This window comes from Lissotriton helveticus, chromosome 7, assembly GCF_964261635.1.
Source record: "Lissotriton helveticus chromosome 7, aLisHel1.1, whole genome shotgun sequence".
NCBI lineage: Eukaryota > Metazoa > Chordata > Amphibia > Caudata > Salamandridae > Lissotriton > Lissotriton helveticus.
Genome location: NC_136068.1, coordinates 249,584,050 through 249,611,326, shown reverse-complemented (window position 1 = coordinate 249,611,326; position 27,277 = coordinate 249,584,050). Strand labels below are relative to the sequence as shown.

The window sequence follows — 27,277 nt, the reverse complement described above, 5'->3', positions numbered from 1 at the left end:
GGACAGTTTCCTGCACAAAAACAATCTAGAAAGGCATTGTCCTCTTTCTATGTGTGAGATACAGAATGCATCACCAGAGATGTATCTATGTGAGATACAGGATGCATCATGCAGTACCTGGATTGAAGACCTGACACCAAAAAAGCTGATAACTGATATGCACACAACCTAGAAATGTATAGCTGCTTACCTGCACTGTAAAAATTGTTGCACATCATCTCGCTGGTTTAGCGAGAATAGATTAGAAAATCAGTGTTTTTCCTCAGCGCCATCTTGTGTGTAGGGATTGGCTGCACTTCCGGGGTTGCGCTCTAGTGGTCGGGCACTTGTCCACCTATTTAGAGCAGGCTGAGCGAGCGCGCGCTACCTGGATTGAAGACCTGACACCAAAAAAGCTCATAACTCAAATGCACACAACCTAGGGAAATACTTGCTGCCTTTTGGGTTTCGCCTGCCGAAGGCTGCGCTCTGCGCAGCTTTTCGGCGCAGGCGAAATCCTTTGTTTACAATAAGGACTTCGGGAACGTCCCCCGGCTCCCATTGGCTAGCTCCATAAATGGAGGCTAGCCATTGGGTGCCGGATCTGTCCGTCAAGGCCGGACCAGATTCGGGGGCGTTCCCGAGAATTTTTCTCTTTTGGCCACGTCATGCGGCGGTGGGCGGGGCTTTTTTTTGGGCTCGTCGAGGTTGTTTGGGCCATTTGGCGGCCGACCGCCGGCCGAGAAAGTCCAGGTGAGTGGTTCCTTTCCTGTCCCCCCTCCCGCTGTCCGTTCCTTTCCCGCCCCCCCCCCAACGTTCCTGCCCGCCCCCCCTCCCGTCCGTATGCCCGTTCCATTTTGTAAATGCTTGTTTCATCAATGTGTGCTACAGGTCTGTGTGCCAATCTATACAAATGGGACTGTGGGTCCGGAAGTGACAAGCTGCTGCCGCTGCTCGCACCAAGCACCGCCCCTTCTTCCTTCCTCCAGAATAGGGGAGGGCGGCAAACACTTGCCCGGGCCACAGTCACTCGTCATCGCCCTGGTACAATTATACTGTTAGGATGGCACCGGTCTCTCGCTCGTTGCTGTTTCGTGCCCGAAAACGGCTGTAAGTCATTAGCCTGGGCAGTATTTACACAACACCGTAGGCTGGCACATGCGGAACCCACGGCCAATCAGCGCTTCGAAATCCTTGCAACGTACTAAGATTGACTGGCGAGTTTGCGATAAATGATCCAATCGTCGGTAGTCTTCCACATTATGACCCCGTCCTCTTGTTGAATACTCCCACAATATATTCAGTAAAGGGATTGGCTCTCATGCAAACCGGAAGTACTGCACTTCATGATAGATGTTGTAAATAGCAAGATCTGTAACGGACAGTGGACTTTTGGGCTGCGTTTACAGACTGGCCATTTACAGACTGTCCATGTAAGTATCGCAAAAGAGTTACGGATTAATTGCCATTGGGCCTATGGCCACCTCCTCGTAACTGCTGCACGTGTGTAGTAGTGCTGGATAGATGTGTAGTGGGGTCTGATGCAGCTGGCAGATGTAAGTTCGGGTCACTTGTGGAGGCGGCAGGCTGGGCACGGCTGCTGTCATTGGCAGAGGCGCAGGGTAGCACCCTCCGGAACGCTGCTGGTGCAGAGAGCATGGGCGCTGGTGCAAGGACTCACCGGTGCGGGTGTGGGAGAGGCCGGGACGGGCACCAGTGCTGCAGAGTGCGGTCATCGAGTCCCAGAGACCCTGGGGTAACAGTCTAGGTGCACGGGCACTGTGGGGCACTTCATGGCTGCAGTGCAATGGGAGCTTGGGTCATTGTGAATAATTGTGCAGTGCTAATGTGACCGTGTCGGATGAGGGTCATCCGGGGAGCAGCAGTGGGTCTCCGGTGCAGCTGTCGAGGGGAGTGGACGGGGGCCCGTAGCGTATGCACAAGTTCACACGGACACGGCAGGGTCGGTGGTGCAGCTGTGCAAGTCACTGGTTGTGGGGGGGGTGTTGGTTCATTAGTGCAGCTGTGAGAGCGTTGGATGTTCACTGCTTCCGCTGTAAGAGGCTCGGTGGTGATTAGGGTGGGTGGACACTGGTGCAACGGGGGCAGACGCTGTGTTCACTAGTGCAGCTGTTGTGGGGCGGGGGACGGAGGGGCCGGCACAGCTGTGGATCTGCGCTGGGGCTGGCTGATCACCAGTGCATCCGTGAGTTTGTGGTGAATCACTGGTGCAACGAGAGCTCGGCCTTCAGTCGTGCAGCTGCAGGGAAGCCGAGGTTGGCGTGCATAGCTGTGGGGGAACCGGGCATTCAGTTGTTTTAAAAGTGGATGAATGGTGCACTAGTGCAGAGGGAGCCAAAGGTGTTCACGTATTCATCGTCCAGGAGTGCGGTGTGTGCACTGGTGCGGTTTTAAGGCTTCGCTAGTGCAGTTGTTGCTATGGTTGGGGTTCACTGGTGCAGCTGTGAGGTGATAGGTTGAGCCCTGGTGCTGCATGTGAGGGCGCGGGGTATATTGGGGTTCACTGGTGCAGCTGTGAGGTGGTGATAGGTCGAGCCCTGGTGCTGCACGTGAGGGTACGGGTTATATTGGGGTTCACTGGTGCAGCTGTGAGGTGGTGATAGGTCGAGCACTGGTGCTGCACGTGAGGGCGCGCGGTATATTGGGGTTCACCGGTGCAGCTGTGAGGTGATAGGTCGGGCACAGGGTATATTGGGGTTCACTGGTGCAGCTGTGAGGTGATAGGTCGGGCACAGGGTATATTGGGGTTCACCGATGAAGCTGTGAAGTGATAGGTCGGGCACAGGGTATATTGGGGTTCACTGGTGCAGCAGTGGGGTGATAGGTCGGGCACAGGGTATATTGGGGTTCACTGGTGCAGCTGTGAGGTGATAGGTCGAGCCCTGGTGCTGCATGTGAGGGCGCGGGGTATATTGGGGTTCACTGGTGCAGCTGTGAGGAGATAGGTCGAGCCCCGGTGCTGCATGTGAGGGCGCGGGGTATATTGGTGTTCACCGGTGCAGCTGTGAGGTGATAGGTCGGGCACAGGGTATATTGGGGTTCACTGGTGCAGCTGTGAGGTGATAGGTCGGGCACAGGGTATATTGGGGTTCACTGGTGCAGCTGTGAGGTTGCTCTGTCTGTGTGGGTGAGTTGCTCTGTCTGTGTGGGTGAGTTGCTCTGTCTGTGTGGGTGTGTTGCTCTGGCTGTGTGGGTGTGGCTTTGTCTGTGGGTGTGGCTTTGTCTGTGGCTCTGTCTCTGGGTGTGGCTCTGTGTGTGTGTGCAAATGCAATAGGTCTCGCATTTGTGAGAGATTAAGCTATTGGCATTGTAAATGACAATGCCATTTATTTATCTGCTTTCAAAACCAACACATAAATACAAAATTTGTCATTTACAATGCCAATAGCTCAAACTTTTACAAAGGCGAAACCGTTGCATTGTAAATGCTTGTTTCCTCTTGTTCTTGGGAAATTTGGGATATTAGGAGCACGCGTGTTATAACGAGCAAATATTTTTTAATATTACTCAACTGACTTTTTAAATGTATAGCTGCTTACCTGCACTGTAAAAATTGTTGCGCATCATCTTGCTGGTTTAGCGAGAATAGATTAGAAAATCCGTGTTTTTCCTCAGCGCCATCTTGTGTGTAGGGATTGGCTGCACTTCCGAGGTTGCGCTCTAGTGGTCGGGCATTAGACTGCCTATTTGGAACGGGCAATGCAAGCGCGCAGCGCACGCGCGCAGCGGGCACGCCGGAGGCAAGCTCATCTGCGCCTGTCCATGCCACGGTCGCACACAGCGCCAGCCATGCTGCCCGTGGCAGTCAAAAGCAGGACACGATAATATATTCCAGGGAACAGTTACTTGTTATAGGTAAGAAGGATGAAGGGGGGATCTGCCCACCGCCTACTGCCATGGGTCACTGTAAAGGTATTTTAAATTGCGGGATGATTAATTGCATATCCCTGGTGAAACACTATCAGGAGATGTCCGACATGTTAGAAAACATGGATCTGGACGTCCTCTTCTTAACAGAAACATGGACCAATACTGAGTCGCTGGTACAAATAGGCTTTGCCTGCCCAGATGGATATAACATATTTCATAAACCTAGGACTGTTGGGAGAGGAGGGGGGGTCGGGTGATTTTTAAGGAAAAATTAAATTTTTCACCTTTACAAGTGGGCGAGGTTACTGGGATTGAACGGCTGGGCTTCTCACTGCAAGAGGCTAAAGGTAGGCTACTCACAGGAGTGGTCTGCTACAAACCCCCGGGCGCAGAAACGCAGTACCAAGATCTATTTAACTCCATTACTGACCTGAGCCTAACCCACTCGAAAATGATCATATTAGGGGATTTTAATCTATGAAACAAAGGTAGCCTAGATAACCATTTGACAGAACTAAGGTACACCTGTGAGAACGTTAATCTACATCAAATGGTTTTAAAACCGATACATATCTAGGAGGACATGTTTTAGATCTCCTATTCGCGAACCAAGCCGAGACTGGGGTGGTCGCTGTTCTGCCTCAAAGCTCTCTTTAATCCATTTCTGTATTATGACACCCAGTGTAGAGGATAGTAATAACCAGCCATTGACCTATCGAAAAGGAAGAGAATGGGCCAAGCTGGAAAATAATAGAGCCCTGCCGATCTTTCGGGATCAGAATCTTTGTACTCTCTCTGCCCCTGTAGGTGAAAATTATCAGTCTTACTGCAATTATATAGTAAGTACTTTGGATTTAATAGCTCCAGTAAAACGTATCAAAAACAGGAAAAAAATCTCTGCTCCCTGGTATAATGATGACTTAAAACAGCTACGGGAAGACAGCAAAAAGGCAGAGAGGAAATGGCAGAGGAGCTATTTAGACTTAGATAAGAAAGCCTTGAAACTGGTACAGGCCCAGTATAAGGAATCTATTGTCAGGGCAAAAGCAGACTTTTACGCTAAAACCATACTGCAAGCTCCAAATAGCACAAAAGCGCTTTTTAATATTTTTAGGGCTTTATCTAGTCCTGCTTGTATGAGTAACGGGGTTGTCGCATCGCAGAAACTCTGCGATGAGATTCCCATTTTCTTTGAGGAAAAAATATCTAAAATTGTTGGACAATTACATCACGTTGGCCCAGATGATTTAGTCTGTACGTCAGATACAGATTCCCAAACAGATGCCTTGTTTAATTTCTTTCATGCCCCTACGGAGGATTCTTTTAACAAGCTGGCTCAAAGCATATCCTCGGGCTCCCCGTTAGACCCTCTTCCTATTAGAAAATGTTCGGTCAAGAAACCTTTCCCTGGCTATGGAAGATCTGCTGCCAGTCATTGGAGAAGGGAAAGGTACTGGAGGCATGGAAGCAAGCAGTAGTGATTCCTCTGCTAAAAAAAACATCCCTGGACCCCACAAATCCAGCAAATTTCAGACCTATTGCCCTACTGCCATACCTTTTTAAAATCTTAGAGAAGGTAGTTAGTAAAAATCTATTGTGCTACCTGGAAGATAATTCCCTGCTGGACAGGGATCAATATGGCTTTCGCCCGGGACACGTTACCGAGACTGCACTGGCAACTGTGATGAACAATCTACAAATGCGTGCTGACAATGGGAACTCCTCTGTCCTAGTGTTATTGGACATGTCAGCCGCATTCGATACGGTGAGCCATATCGTGCTAGTGGAGAGACTGAAAGGCATAGGGGTTAATGGACGGGCCAGCAAATGGCTAATATCCTACCTGTCATGAAGACAACAGGCTGTGTCTTTGACGCCGTTCACCTCAGGCATGTCCCAGTACATCATGGGGTACCACAGGGCTCAGCGATCAGCCCAATTCTTTTTAACATTTACCTGCGCCCTCTATTCCCCATCATTAAATCTTATGGGGTAGAGACCTGGTCATCTATGCAGATGATACCCAACTGGTGTTCTCCCTAGAGGGGAAACAAGCGGTATCTATGGACACCTTTCATGAGTGTATGCGCCAGACTGCTGGTTGGCTTAGGAACAATTCCCTACAGTTTAATGGGGGGAAAACAGAGGTGGTGTACTGTCCTGCCACTAGAGTGTCTCGTCATCTATCGGTGGAGTTCAAACTTACCCCTGTGGATGAACCCTTGATCCCGGCTAAAGTGGTATGTAATCTGGGGGTTATGGTGGATGGATATCTTCAAATGGTCTTGTAAGCCAATAAAATGGCTAGCGTTTGTTTCATCTTGCTGCGTATGCTACGGAAGGTCCTTCCGTTACTCCCAAAGGACACTCGATCTCTTGTAGTGGGGAGTGTAATCCTGAGTAGGCTGGATTACTGCAACTTCCTGTACCTGGGGGCGCCACAATATATTGGGCTGGGGTTGCAGAGAGTCCAGTCTATTGTGGCAAAGCTGGTGCTAGACAGACAGCGCAGGTCTTCTACGACTTTGGCTTTGAGCGACCTTCATTGGCTCCTTATCAAAGAGAGAATCTGTTTTAAATCTCTCTGCATTGTATACAGGGCAGCGCATGGTCAGGGTCCTGTCCTCCTGCAGGAGATGTTCACCTGGTACAGTCCTGAGAGGCAGCTCCGCTCTTCGAATGCAAATCTGATAACAACCACCAGATTTAAGAGATCTCGGATGGGGGCAGAGCCTTTGGTGTGACTGCCTCACGTGCATGGAATGAGTTACCTCTGGACCTTAGACGGGCCAGTTCCCTGACATGTTTTAGGAAGAGCCTGAAAACTTGGTATTTCCCAAAGGTGATCATTAGATTGTCTCATTGACAATTGATTCTGCTTTGTGGTGTCCACCTGACAATCCAAGCGCCAGGATACCCGTAGGGTGGTAGTTTGCGCTAAATAAGTGTTTAATTCAATTCAATTCTATCACCAGACAGAGTAAATAATGTGGAGAAAAAAAGATTTTTCTCCTCGCTACATCTCTCTGTGGTAGGTGCACCAATTTCACTCAATTCCTGCTTTACAAACCTAAGTAAAGCTAGAGTCCCACGAAATACATGGGTGGATGCACAGGCCTGAGTGGCTATGTAAATTCCAAATAAGCCCTTGCGTTGCCCTGCTTCACCTTGAAAGATGCAAGGACGACACAAAGGTTTAGTAAATCTAGGCTTCAATATATGTCTACCAGAGGTCTTCAAACTATGGGTTGCGCACCCCTGGGGGGGGCGTGGATGTGTTCCCAGGTGGGCGCAAATGGGTCTGCAATTACATGTAAATGAAGCTAGCCTGGAAGCGCGAAAGGGAAACAACCTTTCCAACGCAACTTTTACAACGCACTACCATTACAACGAAACTTTTACAACGCAAAAACTTTTACAACGCATACCATTACAACGCATGTTTTTACAACGCAAGTACTTTTACAACGCATGCCATTACAACGTAAGTATTGGTAAGTATATAATTATATTTAATATTTTATATGTTTTTTTTTTTTTTTTAAGTTTTCAGTTTTTGGGTAAAGGGGTATTTTTAGGGTTCAGGGTCAGTTTTCAGTTTTTGAGTAAAGGGGTATTTTTAGGGTTCAGGGTCAGTTTTCAGTTTTTGGGTAAAGGGGTATTTTTAAGGTTCAGGGTCAGTTTTCAGTTTTTGGGTAAAGGGGTATTTTTAGGGTTCAGGGTCAGTTTTCGGATTTTGGGTAAAGGGGTATTTTTAGGGTTCAGGGTCAGTTTTCAGTTTTTGGGTAAAGGGGTATTTTTAGGGTTCAGGGTCAGTTTTCAGTTTTTGGGTAAAGGGGTATTTTTAGGGTTCAGGGTCAGTTTTGGGTTTTTGGGGTACAGGGGTATTTTTAGGGTTCAGGGACAGTTTTGGGTTTTTGGGGTACAGGGGTATTTTTAGGGTTCAGGGAAAGTTTTGGGTTTTTGGGGTACAGGGGTATTTTTAGGGTTCTGGGTTAATTTGGGTTTTTTGGGGTACAGGGGTACAGGGTAAAAAAAATTAAATTAATTAAATTAAATTAAATTAAATTATATTAAATACAATTAATTTAAAAAAAAATATTATATACTTACCAATACTTACGTTGTAATGGCATGCGTTGTAAAAGTACTTTCGTTGTAATGGTATGCGTTGTAAAAGTTTTTGCGTTGTAAAAAATTCGTTGTAACGGTATGCGTTGTAAAAGTATGCGTTGTAACGTCATACATCCAGCGCGAAAGGCGTGTTTCCAGGTTGCCTTCATTTAATTGCAGCAGTTAAAGCCCATAAAAAAGTGTGAGGACAGTATGGTTTCCATATGGTCGCTCATAGATGTAGTTTTCAATGGCGACGAGTTGTTGTTTTCTGTTTTAAAAAGAGGGCTGTTTCCTGTAAAATAGAGGAAAAGATGGCGCATTCTTTAATTAGGACATGCTTAGTATATGCCTTGGAAAGCTTTATTTGGTTTAGCACAGCATTTTTTAATTTACTGCATGAGGCACTGTAAAGTAAACATTGAAAAATACTTAAATTACATGATTGAAGATTATTTATCTCACAGGTTCTAGGCCAAGTATTTAAAAATCTGATTGCACCCATATGAGAATGATTTCTCCTCCTTTGTGCCTGCCCATATATACAACCTTTACACTGCGGTAAGGAATTGTTGATTTCTCTTTTAAGGGTTGGATTTCTTTCCTCTGTATTCCAGTAGGGGGAGTGTGTTTTTTTTCTACACATTTTACTATTGAAAGTTATTTATTCTGCTTCTGATTCTTTGTCCATGCAGATGTTTGTGTGATGTTTGTGTGTATGAAAGAGAGATATATATGTAGCACGGCTGTATTATAAATGTGTGTTTGTGTGCTTATGCATGTCTCAGAGAAAGCAACATATTTGCTAGTGTTATTTCCTGTGTGCATGTAAGAGAGTCAAACATATGAAGTGGTGGAGGTGTGTGTGTGAGTGCGTGTATGTATGTGTAAGAGAGTGCTATATATGTAGAATGTTTATTACAAATGTGTGTCTGCCTGTCTGACTTTTTATTTAGTCCTATCGATGACAAGGACAGTCAAGAACTATCAAAGAGGTGAGTACGAGTGGCGTAACACAAGCCCCCACAACCCCGTCGGTGCGGAGGGCCCGGGGTCGCCCTCTAGCACTGGCACGTCTCTGGTCTGAGAGCCCCGGACTGGGTCTGGAGCATGGGGAGGGTCGTGCATGTAGTTTTCTGGGGGCCCCTCAAGTTTTGTCACGCCACTGGTGAGTACTTGCTGTGAGTATAGGGTGACTGACCGTCCATAAATTCCACGGACCATCTGTTATTTGGGCCTCTTGTCCTTTGTCCATGAGGAATTCTTTCACGGGCGCACTTTGTCTGTACTTTTGGACATTCTCACTGAAGGGGTTAGCTTGCGCTCATGCTCTGATCTTAAGGGCCTGCAGCAGCTCCTCCCTGACCTAGCACAGATTGCTATCGACACATTATCATTCTGTATGTCGGCCTAATTATCACATATAGAATGATAATGCGCCTCTCTGAGCAGTGACAGCATTTGCTGGGCCTCCTCCTGCCAGAGCCGGGGGCATGGTACCCTGCTTTTGTTTAGGGGCTCCTGTCACTGTGAAACAGCGCCTCATTGTGGACAGCATTAGAAATGGTGGCAAAGTTATAGTCAGAAAAGACGTGGGCACGCTCATCTCATGTGAATTCACACTGCCTTCATGCATACCTTACAACCCACTCCTTCTGGTAATTTTTTTTGCCAATCAAAACATGCTGGAATGGAACTTTCTCATTTTTGCATGAATGGTAAGTGAGTGTCTATAAGTGTGCAAATATTTTTTTTTTCTGTTGTATGCCTCTATGTCAGTGAGCTACCTATACAACTGGCTTATGGCACAAAAGCACAGATTCACAGTGTGTATGTCCTGTAGGAGTCCCTTCTTTTTGTTACCCTTGTGTGAGAGCCTCATCCCTTCAATCGGCCTGCACCACCTTTCAGCGTTCATTGTTGTTTTACGTTTCCCAAGGTGCTATCTTTGAAACTAGTTCCAGTGCATTAAGAAGAATTTTAATTAAATTATCCTGCATTAAACCCCTGCCATAAGAAGTAATGAGGTCCCGGTAATCAGAACAATGACTGAATCTTTAAATGCCTCTTCTAATGGAAAACAGATTGCTTCTGTAACTCTGAGACAACTGATCATCCATATGCAGAGCTCCTGCCCCTGATGATGGCATCCTAGAACCTCCTTGGGGTAAGATGACTTACAAGCTCCAGGAAATATTCAGAGTCACTGCTGCAGGGAAATATTGACGGTATTGCTTGCCGAAATTCAGATTTTCCTCCAACACCTCTCAATTTATAGTACCTCTCCGATCAAGTCTTGACAGCATCCTGTGCCTCTTTTTACTGCTAGATTGAGGTATATGCAAGAATAGTGCAGATCTTTTGAAAGTGACCAACATACCTTAACTGCCTTCCTGTAAGATTCTGGAGATTACTAGGTCGTTTTCTGGATCTTACTGCAAACAATAAAGGTTCTGCGGCAACAAATGATGAACGGAATGCGGAATAAATCGATATTTCACCCCTAGTCAAGAAGTCTGGGTTAAATGCATTGTTCTTTTGCTCAGTACTCCACCCCAGTTTGGATCCAGCCATAGGCAAATCAGTCTTGACTCTGCTCCTCATGGGAACAGTTCACTCCGAACTGCCAAGCCAGGTCCTCCCTGGACCGGCAACAAGCATCCTTAGACAGGTTACAGGGCATTATGCCTCATCAGCCAGGCTAGCTTGAATCCAGTGGCAAAGCTGTGCAACCTCCTTTGATGTGTCTCTAAACTTACCTTTTGTCCTGAAATTTTGTCCTGAATTTTGACCTTTTGTTCTGAATTTTTGTACTGAATTTTGACCCTTTGTCCTGAATTTTTACACTCACCATCCTAAATTTGCACCCATGCCAGTTGGTCACCCTATGTGAGTATCTCTATTAGCTTCAAGTACTGGTGTTTGCTGTGAGTACTGGTGTTGGCTCTCTGGGTGGATGTTCGAGCAACCAAGTTCTAGCTGAAAAGAAGTGGCTTAGGGCTAAGGCTGGCTGCAGTACAACAAAGTTATCATAGTTGCAATAACTATGTGAATGTTCAGTCAGAAATATGAGTTTTTAAGAATACATAGCTCTTTAATGAAGTTTCCTGATGTCTAACTTTATTTATAGTAGAAATGACGATTAAATGCCTACAAATCGCACAAAACATAATACATCATGAGTATGTTACCCAAGACTGTAGAGTAATATACAAAGGCAATGACTATAAATGTTATATATTGATTGTGTTCAATAACTGATCACAGACACCTGAAAACTTTGAAAACAAGAATATAAACATGATACTTATGAGTACTACTGAGTGGCATGGGGCAGGGTCAGTGAATGATTAGTCAATGTCAAAGACATGGCTAAAAAAATATATATATATATGCATTTTATTGTTTTTGTTCACCTTCAGGTAACTGCATAAAAAAACATGTACACACCTCAAATGATAAATAACTGCAGGTTAAACTAATCTAAGGGAAATAAACTCTTTTTCCTCATGAAACCTCAGTTGGCTAATCTGATCACTGCAGATGTCTGTGAGTGATGAGAGAGTCACAGAATTAATTCCTGATTGGTGCAGTGAGGAATAGTGACTTGTTTATAGTACTACGCTGTTAGAAAGGTGAACCCGGGGGAGGCAGAAGGTGTCTGACTGACCACCCCTAGGTCTACCCCTCCTTCAGAGAAGGGACCGAGCGATGTCGAGAGGCCTCCGACGTGAGGGCCCTCTCCTAGAATCGTACAGCAGAGTAACCACACCCCTACAAATTTACACCACACGTAGATAGAGTTTTCAATCTTTATCTGGCAATAAGTATCGTTTCAATATATACAGCAGATCCAGAGATCTGGAAAGTCTCGTGGCAAGGGGCAAGTTAGCGGGACAGTCTTATAGATGGTCGCTAGCAATGGGACCCTACGCACAGCTCTCAATCCTCGAGCTGGGGGATTCCGGAGGGTTGGGCCGCGGCAGCGCCAGCAGGCTCCAAGATGGTTCAGCGAGCGTGGGCCGCGGCAGCGCCAGCAGGCTCCAAGATGGTTCAGCGAGCGTGGACCGCGGCAGCGCCAGCAGGTTCCAAGGTGGTTCAGCGAGGGTGGACCGCGGCAGCGCCAGCAGGCTCCAAGATGGTTCAGCGAGCGTGGACCGCGGCAGCGCCAGCAGGCTCCAAGGTGGTTACAGCAAAGATGGACCGCGGCAGCAGGCTCCAAGGTGGTTACAGCAAAGATGGACCGCGGCAGCGCCAGCAGGCTCCAAGGTGGTTACAGCAAAGATGGACCGCGGCAGCGCCAGCAGGTTCCAGGTAGAACAGCAAGAGGAGTTCGTCTCAGGGTCAGTCGCGACAGCATCAGCAGGGCTCCTCGACTGCGGGATACAACTGCCGTCCTACTCCGGGGCTTGCCCAGATATAGGTCTGGAGTCCTTTGATGTCCGGACCCTCTCGCCTGGGGGTCAGAGGGGCCGGGGTGATGGTGTCCAGACACCCAGCAGGACGGTGGGGGCCAGCGCTCAGGGAGGCCGGAGGCCGATCGAAACCAGGCATCCGGGGACGGTTGCAAAGCCATCGAAACTCCCCTCTCCTTGTCTCTGGTTGAGTGGCCACTCTACCACCCGGAGACTCTTGGTGCCTCGATGGCGGCTCGCTGGGGTCGTGGCCGCGGCTGGGCCGGGACCATGTGTCTGTGACGTGATGGGCCCAAGATGGCGTCGGGCCTGGAATGAGGGTCCGGGGTGAGCACCGGACCGATAATGCTGGGGTGGCCCGAGTGTGCCGTGTCAGTGGTTGTGGGCCGCCGGGTGGCGGATCTGGTGGTTTGGAGGGCGTGCAGAGGTATGCCCGAGGCCGACCTGGGCTGGATGGAGGGCCGATGTCGTCCGGGGCCCGCCATGCGGGAGGGGTAGGACCACGCCACGAGGCCGGGTCCAACATACGCGGTCCCAAATTGTGACAGAACTCACTGTGAATGTCATTATTTTAAATTTGTATTACACTATATAAAACAAGTGCTGTAAAAATACACTTTTTATCAATAAGCATTCAAACTAAGTCTAGTATAAATATTTTTATGTGTCCATTTAAAGGGTGCATTTCTTTTAACGGACACGTATATTACATCTCAAACATAATAAATCTTTATCATGGAGGAGCCAAGACGGCGATGAAGATGGCCGCCCAGTCCCCCGGCTCCGTGTACCATCTCCTCCCGAGGGCGCCTTCGGCCTGATATCCTGATTCGACGGTGCACACACGGGCGCAGGAGCTGCTCCGGTACCCGCTGGCGCGTCCCCGAGGTTTGTACCACCTCTACACGGGGAGAAACGGACAGCGGCGTTTGCGGCCCGAGGCAGCTTGCAGACCGGGGACTCGCCTGGGTGGCAGGACCGGCCATCAATTGAACAACAACGGCCACCAGCTGCAGTGGGGGGCCGGTCGGCTCCGGATCGAATCGGACCGGCCGATTTTTGGATCGCTCGCTCAGCGGATGGGGGGCATGAGTTAGAGATCGACCCTTCATGGTTCCCCTGAGTCGTTGGTGCCTTTTTGGGAATTTTGCTCGCTTGCCGCCGGGGACCGTGGTGAGACCCGTCCCGCTAATTGCGGGAGAATCCCGAATTTGGCCCGGCCGCGTTTACTAGCGCAGACTCCCTCGGCGGCTGTGTTTTGGCTACGTCTCCACTGTTTGGGTGCCCTGCTGGTGATACCATGACGCCTGAAGCCCTGCTGCGCGTGCCCCGGCCCCGATCTATGATGGTGCTTCCTCGGAACGTAGCGAGGGGAACAGAGTGCTGCATCTGAGAAACTGAGTCCCGACCTGATTTGGATCCTATGGAGGCAGGGAGCTTGACAACAAAAAGGGGCACGGAGCAGAACTACATCTTGGCGATCTCCTTGCTGCCCTAGCTGACCTTCGCGATACCTTGGAGCAGGATGCCCGTTCACTGGGTGATAAGCTGGATGATGTTGTCTTTGTGGCGGAACTAATGAGCCCGGGTGGATCGTGGGCGCACACTGGTATGCCTCGTCTTACCCAGACGCGACAATATGGCGCCGGCACTGATATCCTGGAATCCGGGACACGGACTCTCGAGCCATCTCCAGTTTGTGACATTCGTGATCTAGAACTATCTGTGGGCTCCTGCTTGGCACCGAGCGATGGACTTTCTTTCCACGCCATGCTGTTGGTATCTCTGGTTCTGCTCTAACTACGTTTTAACCATGTGACGATCTTTCCCTGCTCTGCTTTGCTGATTGCGATGTGGCAGTCATGTTATTGTGTCAGGTTGGGTCCATCACGCGGGCGGGAAACGGGCTCGGATGAGGTCCGATCGCATCGCAGCACTACAGAATGGCTGCTGTCTGGGTTTGCTCTGATATTCCTATTCCTTACGGTTGCGGATTTGGAGTGCGACAATTTGGTGGGCCATTGTGATATGCGCAGGGCAGGACAAGGATAAATAGTGTTTCCTCTGTTTCGATACTTCCTGCTTGCGGGTTTATGTGGGATGTGTGGCATATTGTCTTATTTGTTTCCATGCTGGGCTGCTCCTGTGCCTCGTGCACTGTTCTTTTGTACTATTTTTAACGGAGGTGTTTTACGTCCTGTCCATATACGTTATTTGCAGAGGGAGAGGCCGGGGGACTGCTAGAGGGCTCCCCTCCGTTTTTCCATTTCTTTCCTTTCCTTCCCTCGCTTGGGTTCCCTTTTTAGTCTAGGTGGGTGGTAGTGTCCTTTCTCTCTCTTCTAAATCTCGGGTTTCATAAAATGGGCGACAGGCACTCTGCTGAGGGGGAGGCCGTAGCCGGAGGCAGGGGTGCAGGGTGGGGGGTATTCTCTGTTTTTCTTTCCCTTTTTCAGTTTCTAGGGCCTCTTTTCTCTCTTGCTCTGCTTGGCTTTTTCTTTCTTTTCTTTCTTTTCTTATCTTTGGGATTCCGAGTAGTAGGTGGTTTACCGGCTGTTCTTATGTCTCAAGCCAGTGTGGGGGATGTTATAATAGTTCCCTTTTTAGGTACTGCGGGCGTGTGCTGCATTGGGGGGCGTAATGCAAAATTTGTTGTCTATCCTGTTTAGCGCGCGTTAGTGCCTGCGCCCCGCCTGCTGTGGTCCCGAATGTGCATATCCTGATTTGTGATATCCCCCACCTCTGGTGTTATTAGATTGTATGACATCGGATCCTGTTCTATCTCTGAACTTTAAAAAAATAAAAACCTCTTTTATCCTGGTACCATTATGGTGCGACAGTATCCTGGGTGTTGATGTGGAATTGAGGAGGCGGGATGTATGTGTTTTGATTTATTGATTTGCATTGACCGTCTCTGTGATAATGGCCAGCTGTGCTCTTGCTGGCCTGCAATTGTATTTGCTTTCTGTCACAATAAAGGTTTAAAAAAAAATTAAAAAAAATAAAAATAAATAAATCTTTATCACCATTAAGCTGAGTGACTCCATTAATTACAAGCTACCCTGACTCCAAAGCAGCCTTTATATTTGGTGATTAACCATTGCACAAATTTACATTTCTTTCAGGTAGCAGGCACCTTGGTGAGAAGGCACGTTTAGTTCTCTACTGTATGTTTCACAGCACAAGAGCTCTCCCCACTGTCTGTGAGTGAGCACCGGACCCTAATTGGCAGTCTTACTGTAGTGTAGTTCCTATATGCCCAATAGGCTCCGTGCATTGGAATAGTATATCCTATAGTTTAGACATAGGACAGAGGTCGACTAGGTCTCTAACGAATATACTAAACTTGATAGTGAGTGCCAGCTAGCTCAGAGGTCACTAGAAACTTTCTCGAATTCACAAGAAGGGATTAGTTTCTGACAACCGCATAAACATGACAACTTTGTTTCCCAAGAATAAGAAATATATCTCTAGAGTCGTGGAAACAATAGATAAATATTTCACTAAGTCACTCATGCATGCTTTGTTTCTACAGAGGTGCAGAGAAATAGAGAGACGGGCGTTTTCAATAAAAGGTTTTATTGAACAGTCTTCTTTCTCATGCAAGTAAAGTGAACTGCTACAATCGTAAATCGTAATGCAGACTGCAAAGTATAATGCGTACAGCGAGAACAATATTATAAAACAATACTGTAAGAGCATGTATGGTTTCTAAACCATATATAAATACATACATAAATAACAATGGCTAAAAGTACTCAACTGGTGCTTCTAAAATATGCCTACCCCAATGTACCTAACCTAAGTCTAGAACGCTGGAAGGAGTAAGTGTGGTGTAGCATAGGTTTAGTTTTCCTTTGCCAATAATCTATCCAAGGTTTCTCTAGGTGCTAATCAGTTCCATACCTTAGTTTGAAATGAAGGAGGTCTGGTATCTCAGACTCGGGTCTCAATTTCCCAACACCCCGCAAGGGGAGCTTGGAAGCATTGGAACTGGATTCTCGCAGAGAGAAATGCAGCCTCTTGATCAGTGCGTCAGCTGGAGGGTTGGCTTCCTTCAGTACTTGCTGTAGCGATCTGCGTCGGGCAAGTAGATAGTCGAACTGCGCCGAACAACCTTGTCTTGCTAGAGCAAGTGAAGGCATATTTATACCTTGAAGGTGCGTAGTTTAACGTAAAGTCGGGCATAATAACATCAGTAAAGAACCCCAATGGAATAGTACTTCTTTGTAAAGTACATGAGTTCTTGGACAAATCAATATTCAAGCAAGGGGAGGTCCCTGACAGCTTGAGCCGATTTTCCAGAAATCGTTGTGACGTTTTGGTATGGGTGGAAGTAGCTATGCCTGTATTTGGACTGCATGGGCTATGTCTAAGTAAGGGAATTATTTCTCTGCCTATATTATGGCATTATGAATTGTACCTATATAAGGGCATAAATCGGGAAAATTCACTTCGGATCCTAAAACGCCATACAACATTAATATGAAAAAGAACATGGGTGCACTTTCCTTGTTAGCATTAGGGCCCAGGTCACCATTGTTGCGCACACACGAAATAGGGCCTAAGCAACAGTGGGGCGGGGGGCTAAATGTGCTTTTTGGGGTGTTTTTTCACACAAGGAAGCAGAAAGCTTGCTTTGGGCATCTGGCCTAATAGTAATGGCTCTGGTTTATTAGGCTGAGAAGATAGTCTGCTTCACAGAGCTTTGGGTATCATTGGTGCTGCAGTTGCAGGGAATACTTGCTGGTCCAGTGTTTCTTTGAGCCTTAAAACAATTGCCCATGGGAGGAGGAAACTTAAACAGAGGAGTCATCTTGATTTGGGCATCAGAGAGGGTGAGGCATGATGAGACATGGGAGGTAGAGAGATGGTGTGAGATGGTAGCCCATCCCATATTGTTAACAAACATCAGAGGTGACAGCAAGGAAGTACCTATCATTAGTGAAACAGACGCAGTGGCACTTTCACCCAGGGGCCAACTCCATCATAATTATGAATGTTTTGCATTACTAAGTGGGCATCGGGATTCATTTTCCTTGCTAGCATTAGGGCAGATGGCCCCCTTAGCACAAAAAAGGGGTGCAGCATGCAGGTGCTCATATAGGGGTGGTCGGACGTCCCGTTAGGGACTTACGCGGGGAGGCACGGAGATTGAAGCAATCTCCGTGCCTCTCCGCGTAAGTCTGTTACGCAATGCCCGCCTGCCACCCACCCGCCGCTGCCCGCCTCCCACCCGCAGTAAAAAGTGGTATTTCAAAGCCTAAAATAAAATTTAAATAAAACTTACCTTATGGCAGGCGCATCCTTGCCCATCGCGGCTTCTTCTTTGGAATTGTGCATGCACGGGAGCCTGCACATGCGCATTCAATGTGCATGCGCGGTCCCCACACATGCGCAGTTGCAAAGAAGAAGCCGCGATGGGCAAGGATGCGCCCGCAATAAGGTACGTTTTATTTAAATTTAATTTTAGGCTTTGAAATATCATTTATTACTGCGGGCGGGTGGCTAGTGGGCAGCGGCCGGGCAGCCAACTTCCGTTCCACCCCTGAATGTGCAGAGATTTGCCTCTTTTCTCCACCTTGTTTGCGAAAGGTGGAAGGGGCAAATCTCCGCACATTCCGTGGGTGGAACAGAGATGTTGGCCCACCCGTAATTTTCTTTCAGAAAGAGATCAGCCTTGTTTCAATATATAAGTGATGGTCACACATGATGCAGAAGGAGAGAAAAAAGAGGAGATAGCCTGCTTCTCAGGGCTACACTATCCTTAGTGCAGCAGGTGGAGTGCATTGGGGGCCACAGCACCCCAAGTATGGGCAAAAGTGTTTTTGGTCAATTCTGTTCTTGATTGATGCAGTTGCTTTTTTACAAGCTCCACATTTGGGGGCCGATTCCGATTCGGGAAAAAAAGCATCTGTCCGAATCGTATCCGGAGCCCTCTCCGTACGAATCGTACATGTCTGTCCGAATCGAGTAGTCTGATCCGTATTTCGTCGATCCGTCGGAATCGTCGCAAACCGAACGAATTGCAAGGCTGAAACCATACGACACGGACCCTGACAGTGAACCGTACGATTCGTAAACATGCCGTACAACCCGACGAGTATGATCTGGACGGGGGTCTGAGGACGTGATTCGTACGGTCCACGTCAGGTAAGGGCGTATCGTACGGACAGCCACACCATCACATACACACCGTATGGTGCATACACCCCATGATCGCAGGGGTGCGATGCGTACCCCTGCGATCATGGGGTATACGCACTGTACCCCATGATCGCAGGGTGTACGCATGGTACACCCTGCGATCATGGGGTACGGTGCGTACACCCCATGATCATGGGGTATGGTGCGTACACCCCATGATCGCAGGGGTACGCACCGTACCCCTGCAGACATGGGGTGTACTCACCGTACCCGGGGGGAGGCGTTACGTACCTGTTTCGAGGCGTACTCTGCTTCTCCGGACGTTTTGGGCTCCAGTAAAAAAAGCGTTGTACGGTGCATACCCGAAATGAATAGTACTTGCTGGGTCGGGAAAACCTGCTTCGAATCGTACGGATGTCGCGTACAGCAGGTTCCGAGGGAGAAACGTGCGGAGATTAGAGTCGTACGGTCTCTGTATGATTCGTACGGAGTCGTGCTCCTGGTACGAATCGTACTTCATCGTACGTACGGGAAGATTGCATGGTACGATTTGTACGGTAGAAACGCTCCGTACGGCTATTCGAAGTGGTTTTTCCCAAATTCGGAATTGGTCCCTTTGTGTGGACCACGAGTGACAGTATAGCACCCCCCAAAAAATGATCTCTTGATCCCCGCCCCCTGGGATCATCCTTCTTCCTGCTACTATCCAAATCCTTGCCATAAAGTGTTTTGGGGTTGTCTAGCCCCCCAAAACATTTTGCTTGGGGGGGGCTAAGAGCAAAAAGAATTACAGATTTATGGTTTAGACAATGCAAACAATCCACTATTGGGGCCATTAAGACCTGAGTGCTAAAAGAGGCACACGTGCTATTTGTGTCCATCTAACCTTGTGACTCAGCATGATTAGGGATACATTTCCTACAATTTGGAGGCAATGCAGCACATCAACGCAAGTTGCTACGCTATGTTTCGTCAAAGAGAGAGAGGAGAAATGCACCCTATATACTAAGATATGGGGCAGTTTAGCACTCTCCTTGAGCTAGCGTACTTGTGGCTGACTTGTGCCACTACAGGTACCATTCCTTCACAGTACAGGGGCACCAGCATTGTGGGCAGGATTGCTTTTCTGCAGACAGGTATACCTACCTGCACAAAAGCTATTCTTAGACGCTTATTCCTCTTTCTACATGTGCTGCAGAATTCAGCATGCATGTAAAGAGGAAGGAATATGGAGAAATAAAGATCTTTCTCCCTATTAAACCAGCCTTGGACAGGAGCACTATTGTAGTGTAAGTCCATGTTTAGTGACTCTAGTAAATATGGGGTGTGTATCAAAATTCTCGAATAGATGCACCAGAATGCCTATGTTCCACCCATGTAAATTCTCACTGTAGGAAATTTGTTTATTGGTTGACTGGGGTGTAAGTCCTGGTCAAGCAGCAACTGCAATTCTTGTCAGAGTAAGGCCCAAGTAAACCCCAAATTAATCTGTGTTCTCCCCTATGGTAGCTTGGCACCGAGCAGTCAGGCTTAACTCAGAGGCAATGTGCAAAGTATTTGTTTAAAGGGCTCCCTTGAGCCAGCAAGCTGACATGCTTTGGAAATGCATCTGTGTGCCTGTGAGTGGTACTGTGACCTGAGAGGAACTTGGCAGCATGTCCAGCAACCTCAGATGATTTTTCTTTGCTCTCTAAAACTGCTGCTCCCTACTGATGAAGGGCTCAACCCAGAAACATGTGTCTAGAATTATACAGCAATGTCTGCACCAACTTTGGTGAAAAACTCAAGCTAATTTTGAAGTAAGTTTGAACTGTATACTGCATTTACCAGGATGCAAAGGGGCGAACTGTGCTGGGACTGTGAGGCAGTGTGCCCCCAACCTCCATTCTGCAAGGTATTTGTGCAACATTTCAAACAGTAAAACTGTGAAAATACACTAGCAAAAGAAGCTGGGCTGTGGATGCGCCGCACAGTTGAAGCGAATCATCGGTTCCGAGGACTGCGGGGGCGACGCATTTCTTTGCAATGGATCTCATCCACGCACAATCAGTGATGCGTTGATTCTTCTCAGGGATGCGCCACTCAGCAACCAGATGCATTGGTTCTGCTCGGGGATGCGCTACTCAGGAGAGAAGATGTCTCGGTTCTGCTGGCAAGCACCTTAGGCCCACGTCCAAGGGTCCAAGACTGGGGTGGGAACACTTGGCAGCGTAGACTCACTAATGGCAGAGTCCAGGTGCAGGTACAGGTACAAGGAGATTTGAAGCCTGTTAGGTCCCTGAGGCTTGAGATCAAGAGGCCAACCAATCAGCCCTTGGAGTAACTCCGGGTTCTGGGTTCAAGAGATGCAGATCCAGTCCTTTCCACCCAGGCAAGAGGGCAGCAGGCAGCAGGTCAGCAAAGCAGGAATCTAACATGATGCAGTCTAGCAGAGTAGCAGCCCTTCAGCAGCACAGAAGTTCATTTTCCTGGCAGAGTATTCACAGGTCCAGAAGTGTACTGAAGTTGTAGTGTCTTTGGTCCTTCTTTTATACACAGATGTGCCTTTGAAGTAAGGAGAAGCTTCTAGGGACATGCCTTTGTAGTGCATAGATGTACTACCTTCCCTGCCCTTGCTATAGACTTACTACAGGGGATATGCAGCCCTTTGTGCGGAGACAGGACAGAGCCTATTCAAGTACAAGTGAGGCTGGTCTCAGATCCTCAATCCCATCATATCAGTGACATCCTATTCCGTCACACCTAAGCTCCCATTGTGAGTGGCTGTCTAGGAGGAATACACAAAGCCCAACTGCACCTAGTCATGTGACATGAGACAGGCTGCAGGCAACAAATTGCTAAGGCAAGAAAATGCCATCTTTCTAAAAGTGGCATTTTATGAATTGTAATTTAAAATCTGGCTCCACCATATGTTTGGATTTTAAATTGTAATCCCAGAGACACCAAACTTGAAGGGGTTATATCTTCCCATTTGGAAGTTATACTTAATAAATGTAATAAGAAAACTTCAATTTTATCCTATGGGAGAGATAGGCCTTGCAGTAGTGAAAAATGAATGTAAGGGTTTTTCACACCCAGGAAATGTAAAACTTAAAATACATGTCCTGCTTCTTAAATACATTGCACTCTGCCCTCTTGGCTGTCCAGGGCCAACCCTAGAGGTGACATATGTATTAATAAAAAGGTTTGGGCCTGGCAAAACGTTTACTTTGCCAGGTCAAAATGGCAGTTTAACCCCTTCGCTGTCGGGGGGTAATTCCCCCGCTGTGCTGGGGGGCGCGCACAACGCCCCCATGCTCATAACGAGCTCAGCTCGTCATGAGGCACAGCGCTCCGGTGCTCATGACGAGCTGAGCTCGTCAAACTGCACCCGTTCCCATGGAACACTCAGCAAAGCAGGGGAATTATCCCCCCGTGTGAGCCTTCCACGGCTCATGACGAGCTGAGCTCATCATATAGCACCGGAGCACCGTGCCTCATGACGAGCTCAGCTCGTCATGAGCATGGAAGGTGTTAAAACTAGTCCTAGGCGGAGTTTGCGAAGTTCTGCTTTGTCGAATTTCACGTAGCGGGCCAAAAACTCCTTAAGACTCTGTGGAATTACAAGGGTGGACGGAGCTGCTCAACGCACCGGTTCGCGCTATGTTTTTGACATTCAGATAGCGCGAGGCACGTTCTCGAACTTGAAACCATGCGCAAATGGCATCAGGCAGTTTGTACAGGCGCAGGCATTTTTTTTTCTTTTGTTGATGGTACGGGGCCTGCTTTTGAATCAACCCGTAATATTTTCACTCCTCTACCGTCTGACTCTTTCCCCCTAATTTTCATTTGTTGTATCAGTGTGTGTTTTTGTGTTGAAGTATTTTACATTTTTGTAAGTTTTTGTGTGTTTTGTGCTGGATTGCACTAGGTGATCCAGCTGGGCCCCAATGATAAAGCATGCCACTTACTAGGGTGAGGGGTTTCCTAAGACAACTTCCAGTTGTGTGCGCTCCTTTCTTCGAAAGTTCTGGTCAGGAAAACCACAAAAATTACTTTTGTTCATTCATGTACTACTCTAGGAAGAGGACAAGTTATTTTTTTTCCTTACTCTCTAGTTGTTTTTGTGTATTTAAGAAGTCACGCAGACTCCTCTGTCCTGTCACTAGGATAGTTGTAGCAATAGTAATATCAGCAAGTTAGCATTTTCTTTGCCTTTCTTTATTTACCTCATAGAGTTAAAAGCAATCTCCCAGTGTTTTGTAGTATAAATCTGTGCACTGAAAAAAAGAGAGAATGAGTAGGCCCATCAAAGGAGGTTGTGATTGAGAATGAGATGAGAAGCAAAGAACATTCATTGCAATGCATTAGTAGTTCCAAAATGTAGTGTAGGAAATTTGGAAAAGGGCCTAGGTTTAGGAAATTAGGAATAGGTCAACTTGATACTAGTAGTAGTATAGGTGATCGGATATAGAAAAGTACGTTACTGTGTTTTGCCTTTCCCTGTTAAAATATATTTTGAGGAGATTATTAACTGTACCACTAATTTTTCTTATTTTATTTCCTTTATTTCTTATATTAGCATCTAGGGGCAAGAAGAGGGCTAGCAGCACAGAGGTGGCCAGGGAGATGGGAGAGCCACCACCAGTGCTTCAGTGGATAGAAGTTCCACTTACACCACTACTACCAGCGTGGCGGCCGATGATGACAGATCTGCTGGCCCCAGTTACTCCCCCTGTTATATTATTTTTATTTCCCTAAACTAAGCATCTCCACGTTTAGAATAACTTTTCCTTTTTATTTATTTATTTAGTGTGCCTCTCTCCTAATTCTTTTTATCTACTCCTCTTTGTTCTACTCCTAGCTAATGTTTGTTTAATTCTCGTTATCCTTGCATTATCCTTGTTATTTTCTATATTGCAAGTTGCTGTAGTTGACTTACTCCTGTCTACACTAATCTGTCTGTAGCTTCATTTCTACTGCTTTGTCAATAAGCGTCCCCTCTCCCCTTATATATCTTGTGGACTGGTACTGTAAGACTAAGATAACTCATTTTAGGACATGTACTCTATTGTGAAGATTGCATGCCCAAGTAAGCTATTCTTATTCTACACATGTTCGTTGAGAAGGCTTTCTTTTACTTGCTTATTCTCAAAGAGTAAAGCTAAAGAGTGGCGATGGTCATAGAAAAAAACCCAATGTTGTGTATGTATTCCTTTACACAGTAGTAGTATACCATAAGTTTTGATGACAGTGCATGATGGCTGTAAACTAGTATTGCATTTGTCAGCAAAACCATACATCCTTAATTGACCAATTATTCCTCCCCTTCATTATACGCCAATGACAAAAGAGTAGTAATAGCTCTGCCCCCATTACAAAACGTTTTTGGTTGGCTTGACTACCTGACTTTTCAAACATTGCTAACAAACAAAATGCCCAATGTACTATTTCTGATAGAAGATACTGCAACCAAACTGTATTGCTTTATTGTGGTAGAATTTTATTAAAAGAAAATAATAAGGGGAAGTTTATCTGGCATCTAAAATGTGTAATGTTTTTTCCAGCCGCACAGGCCACCAGTGCCGGGGCCCGTGCCAGTGGAGCAGACGCAATGGCGGTTGAAGGGGGAGTACCAGCAGTGGCAGAGATGGGTGGTCATTAGTCACATCGCTTGATTATTGACAAATACTAGTATACTCATTGCAAGGGTGTCGTGTCTTGCTTTCTAATGAAGTAAATGTCAGAAACAAATTGTAGGGCTCTCTGCATTTGTATTATGTCCTTTAGTAAATCTCTGAGGGCTGTATTAGAAATTAACTGAAACATTTCAGATGCACTACAAATGTATTATACCGTAATCCAAAATATTTGAACTGGTGCTTACCTGGAAATATATGTACATCTTTGAGGTGACCAGTGCTCCAAACCAAATACTTGTGTATCAGCCCCACGATCTTTATTTACTTTTTCTTGCTTAAGGGAGCTAACACAGAACTATTTTACGCTATATTTTGGCTATTTGTGTATACTAAAGCTGTGGTTCCCATACTTTCCAGAACCATGACCCACCTTTTAGAAAGACAAACTTTTACGACCCACCTACCTTCAATGGACATGACGAGGGACAATTATTGAATGCAACTAAAGCATTGTGTAGTAGCGTATTGTCATTTACTGTCAGCACATTTTCCATTGAAATGGTCATTAACTTTACACAGGCATACAGCCTTGCTGAAAAAAATATATAGCAGTTAAAGGATGATGTGTTCAAATCGGGTTTCTGTGAATATTTTTCATTTGTAAGTCATCAGTAACATTTTCTTGATTTGTTTTGATCCTATTTAAGTTTCCGGTACACTAGATTTACAAAACAATGTGCTTCATTTTAACTTTCCTAACAGCTGAAGGCATACAGTTAATTTACAGGCACTTACAGTTTTGTGTGTTGCACAAAAATGACATCCTACAGTCTTTCTGTTTACAATCTTTGTACTCCAGAAAGATTATTACATAATTCACTTCAAAAACTCCTCTTAGTTTGCATGCAGAGAATGTAAAGTAAACACCAATACCATTAAAAGAACAAGCAGCAATTTTTCAGAAGACATAGCTTGATATTCTACCTCTGTCTTTGAAGCACTGCAAATGTGACAAAATAAACACATAATTTATTGGCATTTTTATCTATTAATTGACAATTTGAGAAATGCTGTACCAAAGATTTGCCCAGTATATTTTGAGAAACTGTCAGATCCAGCTCCTCAACCTAATGGCACAACCCTATGTATTTGTTAAAACACTGTCTGATGTTTCACCAACATAGTGAAAAATGTGGTCCCAGAGAGGAATCAGTAGCAATGACTATTTTTATCTTCCAATTTATCAGGGTAGAACTGGGAACGCAAACCAGGCCTGTCTTCCTACATCCCTGATCTGGTAGGGTTTTTTTTCATTACCTCCTACATTTGTATATTTTGCCTTTATTATTCGGCTCCCTGGTGTCCTACGCTCATTCAGTTTATTACGCCTAAACCAGTGCCATGGGAAAGCGCAAGCTGCAACTCCCTAAAGTCTCTGCTGCAAGGCCCACCAATGGTGCTAGCCTAGATTCTTGTTTGGCACAGGTAGTAGGTGTAATCTCAAGAGAGTTTGATCTAGCGGAACAGAGACTCGCCTCGGAGGCTAAGGAGGGCTTGAGCACCTTGATTATGCTACAACCGCTCAGAGTATTCACATTAACCCTACAACTCAAAGTGGTAGGGAGGTTATCCATAGCTCTTCAACTGCCTCCGAAGGAACCCTTGAAAGTCTGGTGGAGAAGGATCCATCGAAAAAGCTTGACTCCAGCCTCAGCGTCATGCTGCAGCTAAGCAGATATCTCATTCCCCTCATCATCATCAGCATCAGTAGAGCGCAGAGCGCCTGGTTACACCACGCTGAGCAGAAACTCAGAAATAACAGGATATAGCTAGGAGAGCCTTAGCTGCCATGTTTCAAGGTCTATTCAGGTTTATAGGTGGCAAACAACACATTTTCAGCTTTTTCCTAAAGGCAGCTTCACTTGGCTCTTTCCTCAAATCCATTGGTAATGAATTGCAATGTTTTGCTGTAAGGTATTTGAAAGAGCAGCCTCCTAGCCTGACCTTCCTAAATCTGTGCACTATAACCAATGACTTTCCTTCAGATCTTAGGCTTCTATTGGGGGTGTAGGGTGTAATCGGGTCTTGTATATTTTTTGGGGCTTTATTTGCTAGCATACGATGGCAGAAGCACATTGCCTTGAACAGGATCCTCTTGCCCACAGGCAACCAATGCAATTTGGCCAGGGCCTTTGTATTGGACGATCTTCTAGGTAGATCCAGTACTAGCCGGGCAGCGGCGTTTTAGACTGATTGCAGTTACATCAGCCTTTATTTTGCTACACCTAAGTATAGAACATTGCCGTAGTCAATCTGAGCGGTGACCAATGCATGTATTATAGTATTTCTTGCTTAAACCCTTAGTAGGTCAATGACTATCCCTAGGGTTTTCAGCGTTCCAAAACATTTTCCTGTTATTTTTCAGATTTGATTTTCATATGTCAGGTTGGGGTCAAGCCGTACTCCAAGCTTCTTGACTTCGGTTTTAGGGGTTTGGAGCTGGCCAAGTGCTTCCAGCCACCAAGCTGATGTGCAGATAAAAGGCGCTCTTCCCATTACCATCACTTTTGTCTTACTGCCATTAAGTTTTAAGCAGTGGTCTGCCATCCATGCTGTTACTTCCTCCATACATTGGGTAAATTGATGTGCGTTATGTTCTGGGTTTTGCGATAGTGTGACTATAAGCTGAGTATTATCAGCGTAAGATACAATGGACCCTTTGTCGCCTTCCACTATATTAGCAAGGGGTCCCATATATAGGTTGAACAATGTGGAGCTCAGTATTGACCCCTGGTTAACTCCTTGTAATAGGAGGGATCTCTTGCAAGTGAATGTGTCTTGTGTAAATTGGAAACCCCTTTCCGCTAGGAAGGATTTCATCCAGCTCAGAGCCATACCCCTGATTCCACAAGATTCTAATCTCTGTAGGAGGAGGCCCTGGGAGACTGTATCAAATTCTGCACTGAGGTCCAATGTTTGTAATCAGGGGATAGATTCAATTGAGGACCCTAGAGGCTGGAATCTGTAACCTTAAAGACCAAAAAAGTAATACCTCTGGGACCATAGATTCAAAGTTTAGTTAGTATCATGGGTCTATCTATTTTCCCACGGCAA

At 46.5% G+C, this 27,277-nt stretch overlaps 1 long non-coding RNA gene across 1 annotated transcript in view; it reads left to right on the top strand.

Annotated features, from left to right (window-relative positions):
* Positions 1 to 23,974, top strand: part of LOC144766724 (uncharacterized) — a 103,037-nt gene extending 79,063 nt beyond the window's left edge. The window contains exon 3 of the long non-coding RNA XR_013597898.1: positions 23,104 to 23,974. This is a non-coding gene — a long non-coding RNA (uncharacterized LOC144766724). The remainder of the gene's footprint in view (positions 1 to 23,103) is intronic.
* The last annotated feature ends 3,303 nt before the right edge of the window (positions 23,975 to 27,277 follow it).